This window comes from Rattus norvegicus, chromosome 1, assembly GCF_036323735.1.
Source record: "Rattus norvegicus strain BN/NHsdMcwi chromosome 1, GRCr8, whole genome shotgun sequence".
Lineage (NCBI taxonomy): Eukaryota > Metazoa > Chordata > Mammalia > Rodentia > Muridae > Rattus > Rattus norvegicus.
The window spans coordinates 6,170,477-6,198,325 of record NC_086019.1 but is presented as its reverse complement, the minus strand read 5'-3'; the positions used below and the strand labels follow the sequence as shown (position 1 = coordinate 6,198,325).

The window sequence follows — 27,849 nt, the reverse complement described above, 5'->3', positions numbered from 1 at the left end:
GAGCTCACTCTATTACCTTTTCTTTGGGATGCCATTTCCTTCCAACTTTCCCTGCAAAGCACACACACACACACACACACACACGCAGGCGCACACATACACAAGAACCCATGAACACGCATATGAACCATCTTAATCATTCCACTCAGGTCCACTAAGAAACAGAGGAAACTTTTCAGTAGTGAGGCAAAAGCAGAGAAGAGATCCATTTCTCTATTGCAAGGGAATTCATGCTAAGCCACGAGAGCTAAACAAACACAATTCAACACACTTCTAGGCAATAGAGTACACATGTTTAAATTTTTCTTATGTTCTGGCAGAAGATTATTGTACTACACTTCCATTTAATGAAACAAGATATCATTTGCAGAGGTGCCTGTCTTACTGTGACTTAGTGGATATAAATTGCTACCATTAGAGCCTTAATGAGATTCTAGCTGACGAGCTCAATTGGAATCTGTTGCCATTGTTTAGTGCACAACTGGCCAAGACACTCTTACGTACACTTGAACACCAGCAAGGACAGGAAGCAAGCTTTTAAGCAATTTCTTTTTTAATTTTATATTTATTTATTTACATTTCGAGTGTTATCCCCTTTCCCAGTTTCCCCTCCAGAAATCCCCTATCCTATCCTCTCTCCTCCTGCTTCTATGAAGGTGTTCCCCCACCCAGCCACCCACCCACTCCCTCCTCCTGCCTCCCTGCCCTGGCATTTCCCTACTGGAGAGGGGGAAGCAAGGGAGTGTGTCCAGGCTTCCCAGGGCCAAGGGCCTCTCCTCCCATTATGCCCAACAAGGCCATCCTCTGCTACATATGCGACTGGAAACATGGGTCCCTCTATGTGTACTCTTTGGTTGGTGGTTTTGTCCCTGCAGGATCTGGGGTGACTGGTTGTTTAATATTATTGTTCTTTCTATGGGGTTGCACGCCCCTTCAGCTCCTTCAGTCCTTTCTCTAACTCCTCCATTGGGAACCCCATGCTCAGTACAGTGGTTGACTGCAGGCATCTGCCTCAGTTTTTGTCAGGCTCTGGCAGAACCTCTCAGGAGACAGCTATATCAGGCTCCTGTCAACATGCACTTCTTGGCATCATCAGTAGTGTCTGGGTTTGATGTCTGTACAGGGGATGGATCCCCATGTGGGGCAGTCTCTGGATGGCCTTTCCTTCAGTCTCTGCTCTATACTTTGTCTCCATATTTCCTCCCTTGAGTATTTGTTCCCCCTTCTAAGAAGAACTGAAACATCCACACTATGGTCTTTCTTCTTGAGCTTTATGTGGTCTGTGGATTATATCTTGGGTATTCCAAACTTTTGGGCTAATAACCATTAATCAGTGAGTGCATACCATGTGTACTCTTTTGTGATTGGGTTATCTCACTCAGGATAATATTTTCTAGTTCCATCCATTTGTCTATGAATTTCATGAAGTCATTGTTTTTAATAGCTGAGTGTCATTTTCTGTATCCATTCCTCTGTTGAAGGACATCTGGGTTCTTTCCAGCTTCTGGCTATTATAAATAAGGCTGCTATAGGCATTGTCTGAAATATAATTTGGGAGTTTAAGAGATTTAGGTAAAATTATAGGTTACCCCATTTAATCTCAGAGAATTCACACATAAATCAAAATCTTACTCACTTGTATAATCTATAAATGGTAGGAAAGAAACTTTACTATACCTGACTAAAAGTACTTCTTCACTATAACCGATTAAGTGAAATGGAGAGAAACATGTAGGAAGTAGGAAAGACAAGATTGATAGAGAAGGAAACAATGGGCCAAGCAAGCTTGATACAGCTTCAGAAGTACTGAGAAACTGTACGATCATTAATTCATTAAAAATCTCATCATCTGGTTCCCCTACCATGCCAAGATATTGATGATACAGAGATAATGTTATACCACCATGTAGACACTTATAGCTTGGATAGAAAACAATGTATGTATATGACATTGGCTACTTTGCTAGAACCTTTCAAACTCAAATTGGATGAAAATTTATCAATATCAGTATCATCAATCAAACTGGCAAGAAAAATCAATCACTACATAGAGCCCCCTGCACAATAAGTGGATCCCCATCACCATTTCAACAGTCCTCGGGTGGGACTACAAAGCTGAGACATACTAGCATGTGGCAGGTATTCAGTAATCGTCTTAATCGCTGTTCTACCATTGTGAAGTGACATAATGACCAAGGCAACTCTTATAAAAGAAAGCATTTAATAAACTGGGAGCTTGCTATGATTTCAGAGGCTTAGTCTATTATCATCATGACTGGACACACACACACACACACACACACACACACACACATATACACACACAGACTGAGAGAGAGAGAGAGAGAGAGAGGTGCTGGGCCTGATATGCCCACCTCAGAGCCTGCCTTGTGACACACTTCCTCCAACAAGACCACACCTTCCAGTCCTTCTAAACCTATCAAATACTGTCACACCCTAATGACTAAGTATTCAAATATATGATCCTATGGGGTCATTCTCATTCAAACCACCACAAAGAATCATCAAAATAGAGGCTAATTATTAGCTGAATGGGAAAATAACTAGTCGGAGGTTTGGCTACAGAGTTCCACACAGATACTTTCAGTCTGGCTAACAGGGCATGGGTTAATAATGCTCAGGAACAAACTGAACAAGAAGCCAAAGAACGGTCCAACACCAGAAACTTTTGGAGTGGTAACATTACACGTGGACAATTTGATACCTAGTCTCAAGAGGCAGGTCACAACAAGTATTCAGGTCCTAAAAATATTGCATAAAATTATCTTCAGGTAGGTATAATATGGTGTATATAAAACAAATTTTGTGTTTGCACTGAATCCCACTCTCAAGTCATCTGGTTCTGTATATGCAAATATCACACACACGCCCCCTCCGGAAAAAAATCCCAACCATTGCTAGACCTGTGAATTTCAGTTCCAAGTTACTAAGCTCGAAGGGTGAATGCATGCAAGCATTTCTAGCGTGTACATCCACCGTGTGTGCCATACACATGTAGTTACAGGAGCAGAGGGTAGGATGTTTGTAACTGTGATGAAAACACCATATTAGGAAACATTTCTAAACTAATGTCTGTTCTTGCGGTCACTCCAAGAGGAATAGTTCACTGAAGAATTCATTGTTATCTTTAGAGGGAAAAGGAAGCAGTTGTGATTGGCTATAGCAACGTGTCCTCTGCCACCCGGCTAACATATACATCTTCTACGGAGAAGTATATATGGACAATAGCATTAGTGACACTTCTTTTTGCCCTTTCACAGTGTGACTATATCTAGAATCTAGGGGGAAAAACATCTTGTTTCTCTCTCTTTTTAATTTTGTAATTATATTTATGTACAGAAAACTTTGCATACGTTTAGCCCAGTTTAGTGGCGAGTTCTTTAGCCTTTGCCTTTTCCAGCTTGGCAATGTGAGTCACAGACTTTGGACCCAGGACGTTGCCTCCCCAGTGGCGGCGGATCTCCTCATATCTCTCATTATAATTGGTCCTAATCGCTTCCACCAGCCTAGCCAGAGCACCCTTGTCTTCCAAGTTAACCTTTGTGAAGGCAACAGTGGTGCACGTCTTCCTGTGGACCAGGCGCCCCGGCCTGGCCTTGCCCTTAATGACGCAGTAGGCAGCCCCCATCTTTCAACACAGGGCAGGCAGGAAAACCACCAGCTCAGTGGGGTTTACATCATGGGCAATCACCACCAGCTGAGCCTTCTTGTTCTCCACCAAGGTGACTGTATTGATTCATGCTCTTGGAACACAGGTGGTCTCTTAGTTGGGACGTCCCCTTTGCCAACAGCTTTCTTCTCAGCGCAGGCCAGCAGCCTTTGCTTCTTCTCCTGCTTTGTCTCTGGCCTGTACTTGTGGGCAAGCTTAAGCACCTGAGTTGCTGTTTGCCTGCCCAGGGCCTAGTTGAACTGGTTAATGGCAGGAGGTACTTTGAGCCGCTAATAGAGGATGGCTCTTTGCCACTGTGGCCTGATGTAGCAGGGCCATTTGACGAAGTGTGTTAGATCTCTTTTGGGCTGGATGTCCTGCCCAGTGCCGAAGTTCTTGGGCCTTCTCTCAAACAAAGGGTTAACCACCTTTTTGGCCTCCTGTTTCTTGATGACGGTTGGAGCCCGGGCCACCTTCTTCCCCTTGGCCTTCTTTCCTTCTGGCGTCTTGCTCGGCTGGAGGAGAGAGACCATTCTGTTCTTAAGAGCTGAGAAACTGATTTTAATCATCTATGATACACAATTGAAATAAATGTCCTTCTACCCTAAAAGCAACCCTTATACAAGTTGCAAGAATTTGTCTCCATTTGTCCCTTAAAAATAATGTTTTATACATGGTCACAAAATCAAATGGGTAAAGAGTAAAGCATATATAGTTGACATTGTGGAATGATTCCAGGGGTTACAATGTGACACTCGGGTCCAGGTTTGTGAGAGAAAATGGTGATGACTCTGGTAGGAAGGCTCTTGTTTTCTCAGAGAGCAGAAATTCAGAACCATGCACACGGCTTTTAAATTTCATTGTGTCTATTTTGGTAACTAATTAAAATGTAAGGTACTGTAAAGGTCAAAACTGCAGGCCGGACAAAGCCTGTCTATGGGGTTGTGTCTAGCAAGGGGGGACGGTTCACTTCCCTTTTAAATTACCAAATTGAGCTGAGGGGATATTTCACTCTTTATCTCGACTGCCTTCTAATTTATCAGCAATCCATCACATTAAAGGAACTACATGAATGCTCTCAGTAATGCTAATGTTGATAGAATAACAGTACATCTTCCTCCTAGCGTGTCCACTTAAAAGGACAAATGATTTTAGTTGTGAGGGAATGATCAGTGAAGAACTGAAATTCTGGAGTCACATTGACTGTATTTGAAACCTATATGTGCCAATGACAAGCCAAGTGACCTTGTGCAAGGGAACCTTTTTTCTTAAACCATACTTGGTATTTTTATTGAATACTTATTTTTTTATTTACATTTCAAATGTTATCCCCTTCCCCAGTTTCCCCTCCAGAAACTTGCTATCCCATCTCCCCTCCCCCTACCTCTATAAGGGTGCACTTCCACCCCCCCAACCCACTCTCTCCCACTTCCCTGCCCTGACATTTCCCTACACTGGGGCATCAAACCTTGACAGGACCAAGGATCCAACAAAGCCATCCTCTGCCACATATGTAGCTGGAGCCATAGGCCATCCCAGTGTATTCTTGGGATGGTGGATTAGTCCCCTGGAGCACTGGGGGTTCTGGTTGGTTGATATTGTTGTTCTTCTTATGGGGTTGCAAACCCCTTCAACTCTGCTTCAATTATATACCTGCAAGACAGAGGTGATGACAACAGCCTTTACAGTTTTATGTTTAAGTAAGTGTGTGTGTGTGTGTGTGTGCATGCACATGCTTACAAGTGTTTGTAGTATTTGGCAGTTATTATTCACTAGCGGTCCAGACTTTGACATCAATTAAGCAGCAATTGATACCATATGTTGCCTCAGATTCCACTCCTCTTCAGATAGAGCACATGGGAGAACCAGGTTCCTGTGGCAAATCCCCACTCCTTGTCCTTCACATCGGATGCCATAACTGCACATTTCAATAGAGGAGATATACAGAAACTAAAAATATGAGCAATTAGTAATATGTCATGATCTCTATTTGTTTTACTGTTTTGGAGATCATCCATTTTAAAGTTAGGGACATTCCATCTCTGGCATTAGAAAGCTTAAACATCAAACGGATTTTTTTTCCCCTCCGTGAGTTAGCGAATCATGGGAGCTTACTGACAGATGCTTGAGCTAGATATAATTTGCTAGTTCAGTCAAGCTCATTTTTGCATTAAATGACTGGTGGGTTTAATTTCCTAAAGGGAAACCAAAACGTCTTTTGAATGCCCACAAATAGAGGAAAAACAGAGTCACATGACATCGTCTCGACTCAAGAGATCAAATGAGTTTATAAACTGTAAAGGATAGCCTAAAACTGATAACCAGGCATACATACTTGTTCACTGGAAAAGTACAAATGCATTCTGTCCTTTAAAGATCTATAGCTTGCTTTCTTATTCCCTGGATGCCTACAAATAAAAGTCAGACCTACTTTTCTTTCCAGCAAATTTTCCTTTCCCAAGGTAGTAAAAGACAACCATAAACCCTTGAAAGTAACTCTGATTGATTCAAGTAGGTCTTTGAAGTGGTCCTTTTCAGCTCAAGTGAAGAAATCTAACCAAGAGCTGAGGAGGGCGCAATCACACTGGATGAGAAAGCACCTGAGACATGACCAAGATGCACACATTCATGTGTACCTTTAACAATATAAGAGAAGTAATATAGAAATCACAGCTCAATGCACTGAAATCAAACCTAATATCAACTGAATACTTGATATTATTTCAATATCTTTTGAAATGAGTCTACACTGAAAGTGCACAATTTGCAAACTAGCTGTTTTCTCTCTCACAACCATTTGAAAGTCTATCTATCCTGGCAGGGCACACATGTAATCCCAGCTATTCACATAGGCCGAAGCAAGTGGGGCAACATTGGAGATCAGCCTGAGCTACTTAGTGAGACACTTTTCAGAAGATAAAAATAGAAAGAAGAAGAAATAGAAGAAGGAGGAGGAGGAGAAGGAGAGGAAGGGGAAGGGGAAGAGGAAGAAGAAGAAGAAGAAGAAGAAGAAGAAGAAGAAGAAGAAGAAGAAGAAGAAGAAGAAGAAGAAGAAGAAGAAGAAGTTGTTGTTGTTCAACAACAACAATGTTCAGGGGTGTTTGTCAGTATTAGAACATTTTCAACATGTGTAAGACTTTGAATTTAATCTTCTGTCTTGGGAAAAAACAAACAAACAAACAAACAAACAAACAAAAAACTGTTCCAAATATGTTGGGTAGACTATCCATATCACATCCTTTGAGGTCTTGTTAGAATCTCAGATTCTACCATTCACCATAGATCTGCCAGATGGAATGGCGTCTGGAATCTGAAAGCACACAGTTCTAAAAGGGAACTCAGGGTGTTGTGAACAACATTTAAGTACTGCTAATATCCAGACTCTGTTATAAATGCCAACACAAGTGAGATGTTTAAAACTGGGGAAATACCTTTCATTTTCTTGAAAACGAATACTGACTAAAATCTCAAATCTTAATGGTTAAGCTGCTAGTACTTTATAAATCCAAGCCTAAGTCTTAATGAGTGGAAGCACGTAGCTTATAGTAGAGGTGAGGTACTGTATTTTGCTGCTTATAAGCACAGCTACCAATTAATCCTGTAGTGTTCCTCAACAAGGACAGTCTAAATGCGGCAGTTATTTCAAACCAAACGAATGGCTTAAAAACTGCCATCAAAAAATAATGACTTGGAATCATATTACTTTCCCTTTTAATGTATTTCTTACTCTACAAAGAAAATAACACAATTATAGCTGAATACTACTAAGAGTTAGAGTCAAAGTTATAGGTCAAACTTAGAAACATGATATTAAAGTTTAATAAACCAGGAAATAACACGTCGAATGTGAAACCCACAATCATCTATAACTCTAACTTGGGCTTAATTGTTTTTCCTTCTTTGAAGAATTAATTCAAAGATTTTTTGATCATTTATACCTTTTTTTTGTTGTTGTTCTTTTTTTTTGGAGCTGGGGACCGAACCCAGGGCCTTGCTCTTCTTAGGCAAGTGCTCTACCGCTGAGCTAAATCCCCAACCCCCATCTCAAATGTTTTTAAGTATTTTGTTTACCAATCTATTATAATACGGGTGGGTTTCAATGATAAATTCATATAAATATTGGTTGAAAAACCTTAAATAAACTAGGCAGCGCTGGCTAAATGTTTCAGTATTTGCACTGGGTTAGTTCTACAATGTTTTATGGAAAAAGATGTTTACAAACTTCTCTAACTGAAAATGCTTATTGGTGTTTTGGGAGTGGGCTGCAGTGCAGGCTAAGGTCTACTCATTATAAGACAGTACACAGGAATTAAAGATCAATCACATGTTAACTCCTGTAAGACGAACACAAGGCTGTGGATCCTTCCTTGCCTTAGGGAAGGTTACAGACAGGCCAAAGCAGGGCTTACTGTGAAATTCCACACCTGAAAACACATTTCTGTTCACACTTCTTATCAGTAATCTCCTCCTGTAAATTCCACCCCAGGTCAAAGAACTGAGCTTTACTTCTACACCTAACTCTCTGAGAGCCCTTCTGTAAGGAGCTGTGTTAAACTCATACAATCCAATCTCCTTTTGTGCTTGTTAGACACCACTTAGGAGCTGTGAGAAAAAAGGAGCCTTGTGCTTGCAAGGCTGTGGGGCTTAACTAGGAGCTTCTTTTCCTATGACTGCTAGTGTGTCTTTGAGTTGATAGGATCCTCCACCTTAGCAAACATTCTATGGCAGGATATTGCATGAAAACCGTTAATGCTTTCAAAGCACCCATTTTATCGTTAGAACTCTGAAGTAAGCGGTTACAAACTATGATCCTTCTTAGACAACTGAAGTTTTGGGGTGGTGACTCCATGTGGCTGCTGTATCCAAACACATACAATGAAGAAATTGGGGAGGCCTCTAGGCAACTGCCATACCCTGGAACATACGGTGAAATAATAGCCAAGCTAGGTCTGGAACTTTGCCCTTCAGATGATTCACTCAATATTTTCCTGGTAATCTATCCACAAATACAACTTAAATTTCTGCTCATTCAGTCCTTATATCTTAAAACTTTTATGAATGTAGGTAGCTATTCTGGAAATGTACAGCCCAACTGGATTTTGGAACTGAGTTAAAAGAAGACGTAGGTGGAAAAGAAAAAAGTATAATAATCTCCATATCACATCTTAAGCATGAAAAAAGACATTTTCTCTGGAATACTGGGACTTATATCTGCAAAAGAAAAATAAAGAAGTTAAGAATGTAAGGCTGCCCTTAGTTTCCGTTTCTCTAGTAACAGTGTCTGACAGACAAAGCAGCTTTTGCTCGTTCTCTTGTCACTCTGTGCTGGCAGGAGAAAGGAATGGTCTGTGCATGGCCACTGGCTGCCCGTCACTGTCACGCTGAATAAGAACTGTAAAGAAACCTGAACAGGCGGATAAACAGTTCTCTGCACCCAAATCCCGTGGGAGGGAGAGCTAAACCTTCAGAGAGGCAGACAAGCCTGGGAAACCAGAAGAGACTGCTCCCTGCACACACATCTCGGACGCCAGAGGAAAAAGCCAAAGACCATCTGGAACCCTGGTGCACTGAAGCTCCCGGAAGGGGCGGCACAGGTCTTCCTGGTTGCTGCCGCTGCAGAGAGCCCCTGGGCAGCACACCACGAGCGAACCTGAGCCTCGGGACCACAGGTAAGACCAAAATTTCTGCTGCACGAAAGCTGCCTGGTGAGCTTGGGACACACGGAAGCAGAATTTCTCTAGGACCGGGCACGTTCTGTGTTTACCGGAAGTCCCACACCCGCGGATCCCGGCCCGCAGCAGCTCTCTGCTCCCAGACCCGGTGAGAGAGAGACCCAACCGCCTGGTCAGGTGGGCACTCCTGAGGCTGCAGAGTGGAAGAGACCACCAACACTGCTCACCCCTGCCCACATCCCTGGCCCAAGAGGAAACTGTATAAGGCCTCTGGGCTCCCGTGGGGGAGGGCCCAGGAGCGGCAGGACCCCTGCGCCTGAGACACCGCCGGAACCTGAAAGAAACAGACCGGATAAACAGTTCTCTGCACCCAAATCCCGTGGGAGGGAGAGCTAAACCTTCAGAGAGGCAGACAAGCCTGGGAAACCAGAAGAGACTGCTCCCTGCACACACATCTCGGACGCCAGAGGAAAAAGCCAAAGACCATCTGGAACCCTGGTGCACTGAAGCTCCCGGAAGGGGCGGCACAGGTCTTCCTGATTGCTGCCGCTGCAGAGAGCCCGTGGGCAGCACCCCATGAGCGAACTTGAGCCTCAGGACCACAGGTAAGACCAAATTTTCTGCTGCAAGAAAGCTGCCTGGTGAACTCAAGACACAGGCCCACAGGAACAGCTGAAGACCTGTAGAGAGGAAAAACTACACGCCCGAAAGCAGAACACTCTGTCCCCATAACTGACTGAAAGAGAGGAAAACAGGTCTACAGCACTCCTGACACACAGGCTTATAGGACAGTCTAGCCACTGTCAGAAATAGCAGAACAAAGTAACACTAGAGATAATCTGATGGCGAGAGGCAAGCGCAGGAACCCAAGCAACAGAAACCAAGTCTACATGGCATCATCGGAGCCCAATTCTCCCACCAAAGCAAACACGGAATATCCAAACACACCAGAAAAGCAAGATCTAGTTTCAAAATCATATTTGATCATGATGCTGGAGGACTTCAAGAAAGACATGAACACACTTAGGGAAGCACAGGAAAACATTAATAAACAAGTAAAAGCCTACAGAGAGGAATCGCAAAAATCCCTGAAAGAATTCCAGGAAAACACAATCAAACAGTTGAAGGAATTAAAAATGGAAATAGAAGCAATCAAGAAAGAACACATGGAAACAACCCTGGATATAGAAAACCAAAAGAAGAGACAAGGAGCTGTAGATACAAGCTTCACCAACAGAATACAAGAGATGGAAGAGAGAATCTCAGGAGCAGAAGATTCCATAGAAATCATTGACTCAACTGTCAAAGATAATGTAAAGCGGAAAAAGCTACTGGTCCAAAACATACAGGAAATCCAGGACTCAATGAGAAGATCAAACCTAAGGATAATAGGTATAGAAGAGAGTGAAGACTCCCAGCTCAAAGGACCAGTAAATATCTTCAACAAAATCATAGAAGAAAACTTCCCTAACCTAAAAAAAGAGATACCCATTGACATACAAGAAGCCTACAGAACTCCAAATAGATTGGACCAGAAAAGAAACACCTCCCGTCACATAATTGTCAAAACACCAAACGCACAAAATAAAGAAAGAATATTAAAAGCAGTAAGGGAAAAAGGTCAAGTAACATATAAAGGGAGACCTATCAGAATCACACCAGACTTCTCGCCAGAAACTATGAAGGCCAGAAGATCCTGGACTGATGTTATACAGACCCTAAGAGAACACAAATGCCAGCCCAGGTTACTGTATCCAGCAAAACTCTCAATTAACATTGATGGAGAAACCAAGATATTCCATGACAAAACCAAATTTACACAATATCTTTCTACAAATCCAGCACTACAAAGGATAATAAATGGTAAAGCCCAACATAAGGAGGCAAGCTATACCCTAGAAGAAGCAAGAAACTAATCGTCTTGGCAACAAAACAAAGAGAATGAAAGCACACAAACATAACCTCACATCCAAATATGAATATAAAGGGAAACAATAATCACTATTCCTTAATATCTCTCAATATCAATGGCCTCAACTCCCCAATAAAAAGACATAGATTAACAAACTGGATACGCAACGAGGACCCTGCATTCTGCTGCCTACAGGAAACACACCTCAGAGACAAAGACAGACACTACCTCAGAGTGAAAGGCTGGAAAACAACTTTCCAAGCAAATGGTCAGAAGAAGCAAGCTGGAGTAGCCATTCTAATATCAAATAAAATCAATTTCCAACTAAAAGTCATCAAAAAAGATAAGGAAGGACACTTCATATTCATCAAAGGAAAAATCCACCAAGATGAACTCTCAATCCTAAATATCTATGCCCCAAATACAAGGGCACCTACATACGTAAAAGAAACCTTACTAAAGCTCAAAACACACATTGCACCTCACACAATAATAGTGGGAGATTTCAACACCCCACTCTCATCAATGGACAGATCATGGAAACAGAAATTAAACAGTGATGTCGACAGACTAAGAGAAGTCATGAGCCAAATGGACTTAACGGATATTTATAGAACATTCTATCCTAAAGCAAAAGGATATACCTTCTTCTCAGCTCCTCATGGTACTTTCTCCAAAATTGACCATATAATTGGTCAAAAAACGGGCCTCAACAGGTACAGAAAGATAGAAATAATCCCATGCGTGCTATCGGACCACCACGGCCTAAAACTGGTCTTCAATAAGAGTAAGAGAAGAATGCCCACATATACGTGGAAATTGAACAATGCTCTACTCAATGATAACCTGGTCAAGGAAGAAATAAAGAAAGAAATTAAAAACTTTTTAGAATTTAATGAAAATGAAGATACAACATACCCAAATTTATGGGACACAATGAAAGCTGTGCTAAGAGGAAAACTCATAGCGCTGAGTGCCTGCAGAAAGAAACAGGAAAGAGCATATGTCAGCAGCTTGACAGCACACCTAAAAGCTCTAGAACAAAAAGAAGCAAATACACCCAGGAGGAGTAGAAGGCAGGAAATAATCAAACTCAGAGCTGAAATCAACCAAGTAGAAACAAAAAGGACCATAGAAAGAATCAACAGAACCAAAAGTTGGTTCTTTGAGAAAATCAACAAGATAGATAAACCCTTAGCCAGACTAACGAGAGGACACAGAGAGTGCGTCCAAATTAACAAAATCAGAAATGAAAAGGGAGACATAACTACAGATTCAGAGGAAATTCAAAAAATCATCAGATCTTACTATAAAAACCTATATTCAACAAAATTTGAAAATCTTCAGGAAATGGACAATTTCCTAGACAGATACCAGGTATCGAAGTTAAATCAGGAACAGATAAACCAGTTAAACAACCCCATAACTCCTAAGGAAATAGAAGCAGTCATTAAAGGTCTCCCAACCAAAAAGAGCCCAGGTCCAGATGGGTTTAGTGCAGAATTCTATCAAACCTTCATAGAAGACCTCATACCAATATTATCCAAACTGTTCCACAAAATTGAAACAGATGGAGCCCTACCGAATTCCTTCTACGAAGCCACAATTACTCTTATACCTAAACCACACAAAGACACAACAAAGAAAGAGAACTTCAGACCAATTTCCCTTATGAATATCGACGCAAAAATACTCAATAAAATTCTGGCAAACCGAATTCAAGAGCACATCAAAACAATCATCCACCATGATCAAGTAGGCTTCATCCCAGGCATGCAGGGATGGTTTAATATACGGAAAACCATCAACGTGATCCATTATATAAACAAACTGAAAGAACAGAACCACATGATCATTTCATTAGATGCTGAGAAAGCATTTGACAAAATTCAACACCCCTTCATGATAAAAGTCCTGGAAAGAATAGGAATTCAAGGCCCATACCTAAACATAGTAAAAGCCATATACAGCAAACCAGTTGCTAACATTAAACTAAATGGAGAGAAACTTGAAGCAATCCCACTAAAATCAGGGACTAGACAAGGCTGCCCACTCTCTCCCTACTTATTCAATATAGTTCTTGAAGTTCTAGCCAGAGCAATCAGACAACAAAAGGAGATCAAGGGGATACAGATCGGAAAAGAAGAGGTCAAAATATCACTATTTGCAGATGACATGATAGTATATTTAAGTGATCCCAAAAGTTCCACCAGAGAACTACTAAAGCTGATAAACAACTTCAGCAAAGTGGCTGGGTATAAAATTAACTCAAATAAATCAGTTGCCTTCCTCTATACAAAAGAGAAACAAGCCGAGAAAGAAATTAGGGAAACGACACCCTTCATAATAGACCCAAATAATATAAAGTACCTCGGTGTGACTTTAACCAAGCAAGTAAAAGATCTGTACAATAAGAACTTCAAGACACTGAGGAAAGAAATTGAAGAAGACCTCAGAAGATGGAAAGATCTCCCATGCTCATGGATTGGCAGGATTAATATAGTAAAAATGGCCATTTTACCAAAAGCAATCTACAGATTCAATGCAATCCCCATCAAAATACCAATCCAATTCTTCAAAGAGTTAGACAGAACAATTTGCAAATTCATCTGGAATAACAAAAAACCCAGGATAGCTAAAGCTATCCTCAACAATAAAAGGACTTCAGGGGGAATCACTATCCCTGAACTCAAGCAGTATTACAGAGCAATAGTGATAAAAACTGCATGGTATTGGTACAGAGACAGACAGATAGACCAATGGAATAGAATTGAAGACCCAGAAATGAACCCACACACCTATGGTCACTTGATTTTTGACAAAGGAGCCAAAACCATCCAATGGAAAAAAGATAGCATTTTCAGCAAATGGTGCTGGTTCAACTGGAGGGCAACATGTAGAAGAATGCAGATCGATCCATGCTTATCACCCTGTACAAAGCTTAAGTCCAAGTGGATCAAGGACCTCCACATCAAACCAGACACACTCAAACTAATAGAAGAAAAACTAGGGAAGCATCTGGAACACATGGGCACTGGAAAAAATTTCCTGAACAAAACACCAATGGCTTATGCTCTAAGATCAAGAATCGACAAATGGGATCTCATAAAACTGCAAAGCTTCTGTAAGGCAAAGGACACTGTGGTTAGGACAAAACGACAACCAACAGATTGGGAAAAGATCTTTACCAATCCTACAACAGATAGAGGCCTTATATCCAAAATATACAAAGAACTCAAGAAGGTAGACCGCAGGGAAACAAATAACCCTATTAAAAAATGGGTTTCAGAGCTAAACAAAGAATTCACAGCTGAGGAATGCCGAATGGCCGAGAAACACCTAAAGAAATGTTCAACATCTTTAGTCATAAGGGAAATGCAAATCAAAACAACCCTGAGATTTCACCTCACACCAGTGAGAATGGCTAAGATCAAAAACTCAGGTGACAGCAGATGCTGGCGAGGATGTGGAGAAAGAGGAACACTCCTCCATTTTTGGTGGGATTGCAGACTGGTAAAACCATTCTGGAAATCAGTCTGGAGGTTCCTCAGAAAATTGGACATTGAACTGCCTGAGGATCCAGCTATACCTCTCTTGGGCATATACCCAAAAGATGCCTCAACATATAAAAGAGACACGTGCTCCACTATGTTCATCGCAGCCTTATTTATAATAGCCAGAAACTGGAAAGAACCCAGATGCCCTTCAACAGAGGAATGGATACAGAAAATGTGGTACATCTACACAATGGAATATTACTCAGCTATCAAAAACAACGAGTTTATGAAATTCGTAGGCAAATGGTTGGAACTGGAAAATATCATCCTGAGTGAGCTAACCCAATCACAGAAAGACATACATGGTATGCACTCATTGATAAGTGGCTATTAGCCCAAATGCTTGAATTACCCTAGATCCCTAGAACAAATGAGACTCAAAACGGATGATCAAAATGTGAATGCTTCACTCCTTCTTTAAATGAGGAAAAAGAATACCCTTGGCAGGGAAGGGAGAGGCAAAGATTAAAACAGAGACTGAAGGAACACCCATTCAGAGCCTGCCCCACAGGTGGCCCATACATATACAGCCACCCAATTAGACAAGATGGATGAAGCAAAGAAGTGCAGACCGACAGGAGCCGGATGTAGATCTCTCCTGAGAGACACAGCCAGAATACAGCAAATACAGAGGTGAATGCCAGCAGCAAACCACTGAGCTGAGAATAGGTCCCCTATTGAAGGAATCAGAGAAAAACTGGAAGAGCTTGAAGGGGCTCGAGACCCCAAAAGTACAACAATGCCAAGCAATCAGAGCTTCCAGGGACTAAGCCACTACCTAAAGACTATACATGGACTGACCCTGGACTCTGACCCCATAGGTAGCAATGAATATCCTAGTAAGAGCACCAGTGGAAGGGGAAGCCCTGGGTCCTGCTAAGACTGAACCCCCAGTGAACTAGTCTATGGGGGGAGGGCGGCAATGGGGGGAGGGTTGGGAGGGGAACACCCATAAGGAAGGGGAGGGGGGAGGGGGATGTTTGCCCGGAAACCGGGAAAGGGAATAACACTCGAAATGTATATAAGAAATACTCAAGTTAATAAAAAAAAAAATAGCCTCAGAAAAAAAAAAAAAAAAAAAAAAGAAACCTGAACAGTAAAAGTAACACAGAGCTTAGCTATTCACACTGATTCGTTTAATGATTTAGTTCCTGTGCAATTTGTCAATAATCAGCATTATCAGAATTTTAATTAATTAATTAATTAATTTTACTATGATCTATAGAGCTAAGTGGACATCAAAGTAAACTGGGGACATTCCTCTTCTCAGTTACTTGCACAGAGTTTCTAAGTCAATGAACCCAAATTCAAATCGGTCAAATAGTTGCTCATTTAGTTTAGTTTCTGGCCAGTTTCTCATTAACTTTCAATTCTATTCTTCCCATTAAAGATTCAATTTTTTATACCTGTCTATTGCCCCTGTTTCTCCTATATTCTGCCTATGATTTCATAGGTGTCAACTTTACATTTTCTTTCCTTTCTAAGGGGTGGACTCTGACTCTGAATAGCATCCCTGCCTCAGAATTTCTGACTCTGTGTTCCTCAGTCAAAACTGCATAGTAAGTCAACTTGCTATAACAACTTTCCTTGGCCTACTTTCTACCTATATGTTATTCAGATATAACAAATAGCACGAAGCCCCACGTGAATAATGCCAGGAAAGCCCACCAAGCCAGGATAATTGCTCAAGAAAGGAAGGTGAGCAAAGAAAACACCAAGAACGTACCTGTGTAGATACAACCCAGTTAATACTATCCTACTTGATACGATGAATGAGAAGGTATGTTCTTGTGGATCTACATAGACGTGGACCACAATAGACCAGAAAACACCTTGGGAAGTTCGTGAAGGCGGTGAATACACGAGTCTATGCATTCAAACTGAGATTTGAGAAGTGAATGGATAATACAGGTTAGGGAAAGATAATGAGGCAGGATGCTCCATCCGGGGACTCAGCAGGCACAGGGGTGGGTAAAAGTCGGACATCTTGCAGCAGCAAGTAAAACTGTCTAATAAACCTCATCTTGGGAAGGTAGTAGCAAGACGAAAATAAATCTGGAGGACTAACTGGGAAACAAATTGTGAAGTATTTAGTCATGATCACCAGGGAATTTGATTTTATCCTGGGGTCAATGCTAAGAAGAATTATGACTCGAAAACATCGACAATAATATAACAAGGTCCCATGGTTAACAGAGTCAAAATGCTAATGACTGTATTAATAATCGCTAGCATATACCTCAGGCACCGTGCTAAGGGCTCGACAGGCATCCTCTCAGTTAGCTCTTAAGGCAACCACAGAGATGCTGTTAGTGACCCTGACTGCCAGCATGGTTATGCTTGCAAATGCAGAGCCACAGTGGAGAATACAACGAAGGGAAACGAGGTTAGAAACTGAAACACAAGCAGAGCCGGTTATCAACACTGTTGTGTTATCTCTGCCTGAGGGAGAGGGCATCTTAACACGGCACATTAAACCAGAAAAACGGAGAAGAGATAGACAGAGGGAGAAGAGATGAGTCAGATACAAGCGAAAATCTTGTTCAGAGTAGATACAGACAAGAGGGGAAAGAGACAGTCAAAGACGGCCTCGCTTGCTGATCTGGGAAGGTAATAGAAGCTGAAAGGAAAAGGAATCTGAAGAAAATGAAATATATTTTGAATCAATCATAGTGCATAAAGTATTCAAATGAGAAGGAATTCATTCAAGAGAAGCCTGAGAAACATGATAGGTCGAATGAAACAGGAGGTGAGTCAGATACAATCGCTGACTAAATATTACCATAGGTATTTCGGGTCAGTGACTAAAGCCCATATTTCTCTAGCATTCTTGCTCAGAAAAAGAGTGGAATCTAAAGTCAGATAAGGTGTAAGTAAAGGGTGAATTGTGTGCATTTCTTTCTGGTTAGACTAGAATCTTCTAGGAGGCACCTCATGTCCACATCTACTGCAGTAGGATCTGTAAATGCACCCCCAGTTGCTTGACACAAACTGTGAAATTTTATTGTAATGGGAAAAGGACTAACTATATTTCCCTACTCTAGGGAGAGTCTTTGGAGGGTTTAAAGACATAGTAGACTAGATCACTTAGGAGAGACAAGTCAGAGGACACACACACACACACACACACACACACACACACACCATCAGCACTTTCCAGCATCATCAAGGTATGAAAGTTAGATTCTCTTGGTTTTTAAATTTTCTAGCATATTTCTTACTTTACTTTCATTTTCTTTTCTACAGTACTTAGTGCCTGTTAATTTTTGTATTTTATAAATTACCATGCTGTGATATGAAACAATCCATAGTTCAACTGTTCTTCCAAAGTTAACACACACACAAACACACATTCACACACATACACACTCATACACATACATACCACATTCACACACACACATATACACACATTCACACACACATACACACATTAAGACACATATACACATATACACTCATATGCACACTATATACACACATTCACATGCATGTACACACACAGAAATACATATACACATACACAAACACATACACACACACATACACACACACACATACACACACACACACATACACACACACACACCAGCATGCTGCACCTTGATACATCTGTATTTTCTGATTGACCTGCTGTGGAAATCAGCCTAAGCACAGAACAAACATATTCTAAATGTTCATATAACAAGTTTAGAGGAAAAATTGGTATTTAGCTAAACTATGGTCAGAAGACTTTGAGGATAGTATATGGTGACATTATAAAATTTCACAGGCTTAGAAGCATTTGAGTTTTCAAAAATTGAATGCATAAGGAGAGATGTAGAAACCATTTTTCAACATCAGTTAACAAGAAAGGGCTTGATTTTACTTGACTATAAGATCAATATATAGGAAGTCTCTGATATAGCTGTCAAGAAATCTTAGGTTTATTTCTACATGTGCAAAAAATATTGGTACACAAGAGAGTGTATTCCACTCTAAGATAACTTCCTTGTTTCTTTCTTTCACATAGCACCTTATCACCATTAAGTCTTATCTACTAAGATAGTTTATGATCCTTTATGACTCTGAATCCAACTGTGAAGTAATGAGACAGGCATTAGCTCTCCGTTGACAATGAGGGCCCATGATCAGTTATTAGCGACTCTTACATCTCTTGGTCAATAGTCTGCAATACTAGTGAGAAAACCTGGGCGAGGCAGTGGACCAAGGTGCCTAGGACACACACAAGACTACTTTCCTGTTTGGACAAGTACTACATGGCCTCCCCAGTTGGGTAGAGAAGTAATTAAAAGGATATGTAGGCTGCTTCTTGGTTCTGTTCCTAATGGGCTCACAAATAACCCATCTCAATAGAGGTCACCTCAGTCTCTAATTTCCACTATAAATCTTATAAGTAACCAGGTAAAGCAGCTCTTCAGCACCTCCTCTCACAGTCCTTCTCACTCTTTAAATATTTCTACTTTTTTTTAAAAGATTTATTTATTTTATATAAAGTGATATATTGTAGCTGCCAGACACACCAGAAGAGGGCATTGGATCCCATTACAGATGGTTGTGAGTTACCATGTGGTTGCTGGGAATTGAACTCAGGACCTCTGGAATTGCAGTCAGTGCTCTTAACCGCTGAGCCATCTCTCCAGCCCTAATTTTACTTTTCCTATGTTTATTCTGCTCACTCCCTATCCTTGTTTCCTTATTCTTCTTGGATGTGAGATAATAAACCCCAGAGCCACTTTCTTGGGGTGACTTTGATGACTGTCAATTGTCAAACACATTAGCTCTCCAAGTTTGGCTGACCAAGAGCTGAGACCTTTGTTGCACTCAAACACCTTACATCACTATCAATATAAAGATATAATTATACATTATAAGATAATACCCACATTATACTAATTATATATGCATAACTTCACAGACAGAAATATATAAAACACAAGACCTCTGTGCTTTTTAGGAAAAACAGAAGGCCAATTAGCACATCAAATATGGAAATCTTGGTTTCTAAATATTATTTTTCATTAAAAAAATGAAAAAACAGGGATCCTAAAAAGAAATGAAGATGTTAGAGCCTGGGTCAGAGAAACTCTAAATGCAGCTAAAGTGTTTTTGCTGTGTCGGGAACTAAGAAAAATCCAAAATATTAAGTATAGGCAGAGAAACTGAATAGAAGCCTAAGGCTAGTAGAAATAAAAACATGTTTGATGAGTAAGAAGATATTTACAAAGTCATTTCAGAGTAACCACCTACAAAGTACTTAATTGCAAAGAGAAAATAGTAATGTTTTGGTAGACTAGCCTAACAGTCACAAACTTAAGTAACAGGAATTACCATCACTAAAAGCAAAACGAATCGCCACCCTGAGTACTTTATGTCAACTTAACACAGGCTAAACCTATCTGAAAGGAGGGAACCTCAATTAAGAAAATGCTTGACCTAGCTGTAAAGCATTTTCTTAATTAGTGATTGATGAAGCAGGGAGGGCCTATTGGAATGATGCCACCTCTCCTGAGCTGGTTGGTGGTCCTCAGTTCTGTAAAAAAGAAATCTGGGCATGCCAGTAAGCAGCATTCCTCCGTGACATTGACTTCAGCTCCCGCCACTGAGTTCCTGTCCTGACTTCTCTCAGTGATGGACTGCAATGTGGAAGTCTACGCCTGGTAAACCTTTTCCTTCCTGTCTTGCCTTTGGTTATGGTGTTTGGTTATGGCGTTTCATCACAGCAATTAAGACGATGGAATTGCACATAGGGCTCCCTGAAGACGTAAGACCACTTGAGCAAAAATGAAGCATACAAACCTGAAGCTAATGGTGAGGGAACATCAAAGAATCTTCTATGAACTTGCCAATTTTACTCTACCAAAAAAACCTTGAGATCATAAAATCAGTCCGAAGAACTCCACATAGTAAAGAGAGGAGACTATGAATACGCCCTGAGGTCTGTGAGCAAAATTGTCTGGACAAAAGCTGTGTCTGCAAAGACTGGCTGGTGAGAGTGCACACACTGCTGCTACACAGACAGCCCAGCAGTTAACAGCACTTACTGTTCTTACAGGAGACCAGGGTTTGACTCAAAAGTACCCACATGGTGGCTTATAAACGTCTGCAACTCCAGGGGATCGGATACCCGGTTTGACTGCTGCAGGCATCGAGTATCTGTGGTGTAGTATATGATAAGCACGCATCATTGTATGCACATGGTGCATGCATGCAATACATACACACAGGCGTCAGTTATGCACATGGTGCCATGCACACATGCAGACATAAATCAAAATGAATAACTAGAAACAGACAAAAGACCGCAGCGGTGTTGCAAGCCAGAGCCCAATTCGACTTTATCCTGAGCAAGTCCTATCCACCTGAATAACCATTCCTTGCCCACCTCTCTGTCGGAAATAACATTCTGGGATGAGTAGATTTAAAGTCTTTCAGAATCTTTCAACAGACAGACAATTAGCTTTCACCAACCCAAAAGGTAAGAATGTCACCAGATAGCGTCTAAGGCCTATAGGAGACATTCCCCCATCATGCTGTAACCCACCAGTGAATTTTCCACCAGTCTATTCCTTACATGCCTTGATTGCTACCTCTCTCTTAGATCTGTTACTACCAAACTCCATGAAACTGCTTCTACATGGGAACACTGAACCTGGAGTAACCTTGCTCCAGAGCAAATGGTTTTTTATTTCCTTTAAGGTGGGAGTTATAGTTTTTGCGTGGACAGATCAAATCCTGATTGGATGCTGAACCAGAATTTTATTTTAGAGTTATGAGAAGATCATTCTAAGCTTGTGAGATTTAAACTAATATTGTGAGGTAGATAATAATGTTGTATTGTGCTGCAGACTGGTACAAAAGTTCTTTGGAGACCAATGTAAAAGAAAAATCCCTAGGAACCACACCCCACATATTTATAATACATTAGCATAGAAAGAAAGGAGAACAAATGTTGAGCGGCTGGAGCAAAACGTTAAGAATTCAGCATGATAAAATCATTTCTGTGTTTTATTCTGTAAGAAAATGAAAAAGGTTTCAATGTAACCTAAGGAGTTAGCAAGTTTTGTTTTCTAAGTCTGGTAAATAGATCCAGTGGATAATACACTTTGGATCCATTAGTCTAGCAATGGATCCATGAGTGGTTTACAAAAAAAAAAAAATTATAGTAAAGACTGTGGCATCTTTCGTTTACATCAGCCTTGTACTCTTATTTGATATAATTCGTGTGTTAACCCATTTTGCTCATTTTGTCATTTAGCAATCACGTGGTAGTCAGGATTCAATAACACAATTTTGAAATAAGAAGTTCAATCTAAAGAAGTAGGATTTGAGATAAGAAATCAAAACATGCGACAGCTATGATATCTCAGGCCATATCCACCCACAGCTGATACGAGATCCTGAGGGGAAAAGTCTCTTCAGAGAACCAGGAGTTTCAGTGAATTCTATTCCAGCAGATCTTTACGGTACTCGCCACAGACGGGTGTTTAAAGCTATCTCATGCACTTCTCGCGGTTACACTCATAATGGAACACTATAAAACACCATTATCTAAACTTTATAAATTAACCAACGAAGGGCTAAGGACAAAATTTGGTGTCCGAGTGTCTACCTAGCACACATGAGGCTCTGAATTCAATCCCCAACACTGCCAAAAAAAATTCAAGTGATAAAGATATATTGAAAGACGTTTCCAAATTCACACAACCTGCACACACTTTGAACTAGAACTTTGTTCCTGTAGCACCAGCAAAGACAAGGACAATTCCCTTGTCATCTTTATTCTGCTCTGTGAATGACTCGGAGACCAAAGACTGCCAAGAGTTCAAAAAAGACTCTTTAGTTGGGAGAGGGAATAGGATTGCACAAGAGGGCCCATGTGCTAAACCCCCTCACCCAACATTGCCTTTCTAGTGTCCCTCCCTAGGACACAGCCTACACTGCATATCAGAAGTCACACTGTAAACCATTACAAAACAACTCAGCTCTCAGATAGCAGAGATCTCTTAAACATGCAATAAGTTTAACACAGTCTGAGAATTTTAATGATCACAATAAAATACTCTGTGTTTGAGTTTGCCTTGGTTGCTACAATGGCCACCATAATCAGGAGCATCTTGGGATACAAAGGTTTTGTTTCAGCTAACTCCTTACCGTCCATCATGAAGGGAAGCTAGGTCAAGAAATAAAGGCAGGAAATGAGGCACAGCCCATGAAGAAATGCCGATTGCTAGTTTGTGTCCCATGGCTTGCTCAGCCAACATTCCTACATACGTCAGGATCACCTGCCCAGGGGTGGCAGACACTGCCTATGCCTTTCTGCCTCAACCATTAATCAAGTAGATGCCCACAGACTTGCCTCCAGCTCAATCTAATGGAAGCAATTCTTCAATTGAAGTTCCCTGTTCCCAGATTACTCAATCTGTATCAAGTTGAGAAAGAAATAAAAAAGCACTGAATTCCACATTATATTTCATAAAAAAAGGAAAATAAAAAAATTTTCAGAATGCATAGTTTAAACATGTGTTTAAATATTTGGCACATTTGTGTTTGTGTACACGTATGCACACAGATGCACACACAGACACACACAGACACTCACAGACACACACAAATATATATACATAGAGACAGATATACAGACAGACAGAGAGACAGAGATAAACATAATAGAGTAATAACTGTTAGAAACAGGAACAAATCCTAGCGTAGTAACAGTAGCTGCTGCAGACTTACTGGTTTATTATTATGTATGTTGTCTTCATTTTCCAAAGTTTCCAATATTAGTCTTGATTAGTTTTGTAATTTTTAGAACCGTTTAACAGTGCTCCAGAAAATAAAGTTAATTTAAAAACATCAACACTCGTGAGAATGGTACTTTCTTATAAATTCTAAGATGAAACAGAGTGTATTGGGACACATTTGTGCTCCCAGGCCTCAAGAAACTGAATCCAGCTTGGTCTGCACATAGAGCTGGAGAGCAGACTACGGTATATGGAAGACCCAGTCTGTCTCAAATGACGACAAAAACAAAACCCTGAAATGCCATTCATTAATCACTCCCACTGTGTCTTGGGATCACTGAAACAGGTTTGATTGGGTTAATTCAGTTTGCGTGAGCTTTACCCTAATTGTGTGGAACTGAAGTTTGCTTATCTGCCACTGTATTTTATGCTTAAATTATCCAAGAAGGCGAATTAAATTTTAGGAGTGATTGTGTTGACAGGCAGGTGAGTGGAGATGGAGGGAGGCAAGGGAAGAGGGAAAAGGAGCCTATCGGGAGCTCCTGGAGATTTAAATAAGTAAACGATCTTGTCCTTTAAGAAGATGAAGTCTAATAGTGATGAATAAGGCAGATGTTTTGTGATATCCCGTTTTGTAGTCTAGGGAATGAATGGTATACCTCAGAGTTGCTCATCAGTCATAAAAAAAAATTGCAAAACCGAAGAAATCATAGGGCATGGAGAAGTGGGTGACTAAGAACCCAATGTCTTGGAAGAAATGACAGTCTTCATAGATCAGATGGCATAGGACTTGATACTAGCCAATGAAAGAAGCAAGACGTCCTAGAAGCACAAGCGGAAAACAAGACTTGGCAGGGGACGACGGCTCTCCATATTTCTGAAATGTGAGGCGCAAGGTGGGTAGTGGCAGGAGATAAACTGGAGGAACAGGCTGGGAGCAGATGGTGAAGAGTCAGAAAATTAGATTGGATCATGGAGGCCGGGAGTGAAGAAACACGCAGAACTTTGAATAAAGCCAGACATCAGTAGGTGCCGATTTAAAAAAAAAAAAAAAAAAACTTAGGCACCAAGATGTGGTTCTGTTGGAGATGTGCTGAGCCCATGTTGAATAACCTAAGTGATATAATAAGGGCCCAAAGTTGAAGGGTGGCAGGAGACAGAGTGCTGAGGCCTGGTAACCAGAAGCATAGTTCTGGAACTTGGTGACCGGAAGCAGACTGCTGTGGCTTTGTGTCTGGATATGATGGGAGGGATAAATAGCCATCGTCTTCTGTGAAGGGAAAGCAGAGAAGAAATGAGCGGCTCAGAGTCTGTTGTTCTGTAAGAAGAATCCCTGGAGGAATAATCAGATGACAGCTAGCTGTGACACAGACGAATAGGTGTCTTCAGGGTGTGCAACTTCCCAAGATTTCCTAGGTGTATACATGGTGGATAAGACAACCTACAGAAGACAGTGGCTTGGCACCTTGGGGTTGTCCTTTAGGGGAAGTCTGATGCTGAGTGAGGGGCATCTGTTCCTTTGCAGTCAGGATGATTGTGTATCACTCAAGAGTAATTGGAGACCTAAACTTTATATATACCATGGCAAACTGGCACAACCTAGGCTAAAGTTAATTAATAAATGTGAACAAGTGCATATGTATCAAGGTATGTAGTCTGGGCAAGAGTAAGCTTGGCATGCTACAGGGAGGCAAGGTAAAGCATGGAGAAACAATGCTGCTCACTTCAAAGCATTTCTTTAAAGCTTCATTGAGGTCTCCAATTTTCATCTGTTTATAGAACGTTGGGTTTGGTTTTATGGAAACAGTAGGACTCAAACAAAAAAAAATCTGGTTATGACTTAAAAGAAGGAGTGAGTTAATTCGATGCAAATCATTAGTTGGGAGAAGACTTCACCAGTAAAAGATGGGAAACCCTGCAACCTGGAAGGCTTTGTGGTATCCGTACTGATACAGTATCTCTACTCCATGCTGGCAATCGTTCCACGGGACTACGCCAATGACGGGTGCCGGTAAAACCATCCCATGTTGCACCTTATTAAATAGAGGTGATTTTTGAATTATAGCACAGTATTTGATTATACATCCTCTGAAGGCTGCACTTGGAGTTGTTGTTTCTATTGTTGTTTGGGGTTTTCAGTATAATGAGGATGAGCTTCAGCAGGCGTATTTTAGAAGTTAAAATGCATTTCTATTTCAGGTCAGAGAACCAAACAGCTTGAGCAGAAGAACCCTTGAGTAACAAGAAAATTATTTTCATTTCTTTTATCCTTAGTGATTAAAAAGATTAAGAGAAGCTCGGCATGGTGGCTTACACTTGCAATCTGAGTATTTAAGAGGCAGATTTAGGGAAGATTACCCAGAGTTTATGGCCAGTTTGGGTTATAGAGAGGGGTTTTAGGTCATCTTGGGCTGCAGAGTGACAATATGTCTCAGAACAAATAACAACAGTTTATTTATTTATGCCCTCCATTGCTTTCCAGAAGTTGAAGCTAAGTCTGACCAAGCCAGCGGGTTCTACAGGGAGGGAGAGAGGACTAAACCACTACCGAAAGACTATACATGGACTGACCCAGGGCTCCAACTGCATATGTAGCAGAGAATAGCCTTATTGGGGCACCAGTGGAAGGGGAAGCCCTTGGTCCTGCCAAGGTTGGACTCCCAGTGCAGGGGAATATGGGGGGGTGGCAGTAAGGAGGATGTATGGTGGGAATACCCGTATGGGGGAGGAGGAGGGGAGGGGATGGGAGCTTATGGACAGGAAACTGGGAAGGGGAATAACATTTGAAGTGTAAGTAAAGAAATATATCTAATAAAAAATTTAAAAAGAAAAAGAAAAAGACAATTAGACAACACCGTAGCATGACCCTGCCACTTTTGAGGCTGAAGCAGGTTGACCTTTTTTTCCAGTCTGCTTTTATATCTAGGTATATACAAAGAGTATGGTCAGCCCTAAGTCACAAACAAAGTAGTTAAGGAACAAACAAAGCATAGGCAGGGTAGGTAAGGAACAAACAATAAACAATAAACTAAGTAATAAACAAAGTCCCATGATCACTGTTTCTATGGGTTTAACAGGATGAGCAAGATACCTGAGCCTACTTTCCTGTCCTAGCCCAAAGTCAAATTCTTGTCAGAAATCCACTTCTTTGTTCTAACCTAAAATCAGAATCCTCTCTAACCCTACTTCTCTGTTCTGGCCCAATGTCAAATTCCTGCCTGAAGCCTACTTCTTTGTCATACACGACCCAATGTCAAATTCCTGCCAAGTTTCTAGAAACAGCCCCCAAAGCTCTCCACTTAAGTCCCTATTGCTAAAGACATCATAGAGGGCCCAAGATGGTTCTAACACTTAAAGCCTTCATCCTGAGGACTGTCTTTCATAATTCTGGAAGGCACCAGGAAGTGGAAACTTCTGGTTTTGTGGAAGACTCAGTTGTGGCATGTGAAGTTTTTCTGGAAACTGTCTTATGAGAGGATATTTTGCTAAAGAACAGACACATGGTGTCTTTTCTGGAAACTATCCGGGAAAAGGGAATGTGATGTTTTGCTGGAGCAGATGCTCGAGAGGACATGTGATGTTTGGAAAGAGTATAAGTATAACCCAACGGACAGTGGATAACGCTTTTTATTGGTTCACCTTGCGATTCTTTGCTGGCCATCACTGGGCTTCACTGAGGACACTCTTGCATTGCTTTGCCTGGCATTGCTTGGCTGGTCTTCGCTGACAACACTTTGGCATTGAATTGCCTTTCACCACATTGCTGATGGTCAGTAGCTGTGACTTCATAGAGAGAAAATGAATCAAACAACTTCTCGAGATATTCCAGCTGCGTCTTGCCTTCCATGTACTTGTGCCAGTTTGGCAAGGCCTCCTCTGGATTGAGCCACTCCTGCTGATTCATGTTCGGTGACACTTTTAAACTGTATTGCAGGTATCCTGATGCTATTGGACTGTATTGCTTGTAGCCTGACAATAAAGATAGGACTCTCCCCAAAGACCTACTTCTAAACAGGTGCACATCCTCTATTGGCCATCTTCCTCCTCTACCTTTGGTCAGTGGGCTGTAAGAGAGGTTGAAGCATTCAAGAACCCTTATTAAAGTAGGTTTTGAAAAAAATCTAACCCTACAGTACCATGCAACCCAAAGGTTCCCACCTTGGAGGTAACCAGCGGCCCTCTAATTGGACATAACGACCACTCAACAGGGAAAACACATTCCTGGTACTGGAAACTTAGCCCAGAGGAAAACCTACTACCTCTCCTTTATTAAACCAGCATATTTTCTGTCATT

General features: G+C 41.1%; 1 pseudogene; it reads right to left on the bottom strand.

Moving 5' to 3' along the window:
• Positions 1 to 723: 723 nt before the first annotated feature.
• On the bottom strand, positions 724 to 5,012 carry Rpl7a-ps6 (ribosomal protein L7a, pseudogene 6; annotated as a pseudogene).
• Positions 5,013 to 27,849: the final 22,837 nt, after the last annotated feature.